Raw genomic sequence first — 3884 nt, 5'->3', positions numbered from 1 at the left:
ATATTTGATAAACTATTTATATAATAGTACCTTAGATAACAGATCAACTATACATACAACACTTTGGCTGAAATTAAGCACAGAATGGCTTTGGCAAACAGATGTTATTTCGGCTTATATAAGTATAGACTCATATAATAGTATAATAGACTCATGACAAGGCAGACCAAGTTTTAATCGTATAAGATTCTTATTAAACCAATGCTCACATCTATATTGCATACAGGGACTCTGTAAAGAATGAAGAGAAAGACCACCTAATTTTTGAGTGGAAGCTCTTAAAAAGAATATTTGAACCTGTAAAGAACTGAGATCCCTTCAGAATAAGGAAAAATAAAGATATACAAGATGTGTTGGCCGATATTATTAGTTGTTAAGCATTGGAGCCTGAGCTGAGCAGGCCATGGCAAGGCTGAGAGAAATAGAGATAGATCCCAAGAAGATCTTGGGCAAGGTGTTAAATCGCACAAGGAGAGCTGGACAACTAAAAATTGTGGTGGATGAATAAGGAGCCTTTGGAGACCGATGCGAGGAGTCTTCTAGAAACCCGAAATTGGAGGGTGGCTGCGCAGAACAGAGCTGAACGGTGGAAGCTTATAGAGGAGGCCACAACCAGCCATGGATTGTAGCACCAAAGAAGAGGAATATTAAAAGGAAACAGGTATATATAGAGTGTCTGATATAGTCAAACACGTCTTGTGTCAGCCAAAGATGTGACATTCTCGAAAAGAATATTTTATCTGAAACATTACATATCTGACATGAGGCTGCTCTATAGAGGTGTAAACTTGAGACTTCGTCCACTTCCTAAGTCAATTTAATACTCTGTAGTTTGTATTTTTTAAACATGAAAGCCAAAAAAACAGTGGATTATACAAGGGATTAATTGTTTTTTAAAACTTAAATAAAGATTATTATGACAGTGAAAAGAAAAGGCTCCCTTGGAAGAAAATAAAATAGGGTTGAATTGACGTAGAATGACCCATTCCTAAATAGGTATAAAAATCAAGTAGCAGTTGAAATTAGAAATGCAACCTCAAGACAAATGAATGATAATTTCCTGCCCTTTTAATCCTGAAGCATTATTTAAATGTACATAGTCCAAGTCTGTGCAGTACTGACCCAATAATCCAAAACAAATATATCACTCATGATCAGACTTTAAAATAAAATGTATCAGATTTTTTTTTTTCCATATTCACAAAAATTCTAATAAAATCAACATGAATCCTCCACCAATCTGAATGAAACTTATCAGTGGTTTAGTGCCCTATGAATAACATGGAATGGTACAAATTATGCCTACATAAACAAATTAGAACTGGAGTTACAAAATGAAATGGGGAAGGTTATTTTGTTCTTTGAAACTAATTTTTCTTCCTTGTACAGGAAAAATCAAAATCAACGCCCTTGGTTGTAATTGTCACATTTTCATCTACCTATATCAGAGGTGCATAGATCACTGAACTAAATAATAACAGGCATATCCTAACTTGAGTTACAATAATTTAAAATTAACTACAGATATTGCAAATCAAACAAAATTATACAAATTACCTTGGTATAGGAACTGCTAAAAGTAAAAAAAATATGTAGATTTTGTCCCAGAATCAGTGCACAATCAACCAACAAATGTTATTTTGAATCTTTAAACAAAATCAAAATTCTGTATGACTTATTCTATTAATTTTTAATTCATTTTCTGTTAGAATAAATGACACAAATTCTACCCTCAGACAAATCCAAGCTGGTACTCCACAAGATTCAGTCTTTTGGCCCATTCTGTTCAACTTCTATGTTCACGACATCATTCAGTCCACTCAGTTTCACAGTTCGCTCAACACGACGACATAATAATAGCTAGAAATCTTTTGCAAAGTCACCTTAATGAACTAGAACAATACTTCAATAAATGGATGATTAGTCTGAACATTGAAAAATGTACTTCACAAGTTTTTATGCTCAGACGCCCACCAGACCCATCAGAACTGATTCTCAAAGGTCTTCTTTCTCATCCTCCTTAAGTGCCTTTCAGACCTTGTCATTGGATATGTTCCATATAGTTTCTTCTAGGTCTGCCTCATGGTCTCCTACCAGTCGGCCCGCCTCCATATATTTTCTTGGCACTCTGTCTTCCCTCATTGTACAGAAATGTCCATACCATCGGAGCAGTCTGTGTTAAATCACTGATTTTACCTCAAAGGTAAAAATGTGAAATGGAATCCTGCCAGTGAAACAGTAAGATATCAGGGAATTCGCCTAGATCACCACCTTATCTGGAATCACCATATCAACATGAAACCTACGCAAGGTTAGCAATGCTATATCCTATCCTAAATGGAAATTCCAAACTAAAACCAGAAACAACTGTTCTTATATTTAAAACAATTCTCAGGCCACTGCAGATGTATGGCTGTGAAGTCTGAGGAGCAGCATCCGGTACGAAAAGGAAAAAAATTACAATCTTTTCAAAATAAAGTCATAAGAATTGCAGTGGATGCTCCTTGGTTTTAGAAAAAGCCAATTGCATCGGGGATTACAAATAGAGACAATAGAGGATTACATTAAAAAAAGGTTCATGAAGTTCCATTCCCAGTTACCTACAGTTAAAGGAGCCGTGACCTACAACTTGGGAAACCCAACCACAACTCAAAGACTGAATCCCAGGCTGCTGCAGGACATCCTGTTATAAATTCTATAATTCTATAAACCATTATAAATGAGTTGGTGACCAAGTTAAATAATAACCTGGATAAGTTGGTGAGCTAATTCCTCCTCAAACCTGAACAAAAGATCAACGTTGTCAACCAGTACTTGTTCCCGGGCCTTGTTTACCATCTCCAGACTGCTCCCCTTACAAAGATACGTCCTGCAGTATTGGAGGGCATTGATACCAATATCCGCAGGAGTATCAAGGCCATCATTGGGTTCCCCGCTAACACCTCGTCGGCGATGCTGTACGCACCCAGGAGATATCGAGGACTGGGTCTGATCCACTGTCAATGGGAAGCTCCACTACAGCATCGGTCCATTGCCCAGCGACTGTCGAATGTTCTGGATGCCCTATTCCAGTCTATATTCAGTTACGAAGCCGAAATCGTGGCATGTGCTGATAGACTTGGGGTGGATAGGGGCAACTAAAGTGTGAGAGCTCTACGACAGTCGTTACGTGAGAAGGCTTTCGAAGAATGGGCCAGTTGCAGATGGCAGGGTATCGGTGTTCGCCATTTCAAAGAGACCCCGAAAGCAAATAGATATGTATGTGACAAGCAGGTACTCTAGGGGTCAGAATGGGCGAACACCCTGAAACTTAATATCAACTACGCACCCCTGCGTGGAGTCCCAGGAGCCAGTGGACAGCAAGGAGAAGTTGGGTCCCTCTGTTGCATATGCGGCAGAGAGTCTGAAACACCAGCTCATGTGCTGGGAAAATGCCCCAACAACTCCCTCTTTATAACATGCCGGCACCACAGGGTCAAACAAGAATTGATGAAGTTCCTTGAAAGAAAAGACTTCACCTGCTTCGACAAGGTCTGTTGTATTGACACCGATGTATCCGTAAGATTTGCCGATATTGTCGCGTTTACAAAAGTCGGAGACACGGCTCTTGTCTTGGATCCGACAATAAGATTTGAAAGTAATGACCTCGAACAGGAAGGTGGACTGGAAAGGGAAAAAAAGAAAATATATGAAAAATGCGTCCCTTTCCTTAAGGAAAAATTCTGTGAGACCTTCGGAGAGAGAGAGTTCACTGTGAGAGGCCTCTGGTTTGGGTCCAGATAATACCAGATAGAACAAGGAGCTTCTTAGAAGGCCTAGGTGTTAGCATTGGGGATATTGCAATCTTGGCGGAAAATATTATTTTGGACTCCCTGGGGATCATA

The sequence above is a fragment of the Halyomorpha halys genome, unplaced genomic scaffold (genome assembly GCF_000696795.3).
Source record: "Halyomorpha halys isolate HHAL.00 unplaced genomic scaffold, Hhal_1.1 Scaffold2087.1, whole genome shotgun sequence".
In the NCBI taxonomy this organism is placed as follows: domain Eukaryota; kingdom Metazoa; phylum Arthropoda; class Insecta; order Hemiptera; family Pentatomidae; genus Halyomorpha; species Halyomorpha halys.
This window is presented reverse-complemented; position numbering follows the sequence as displayed.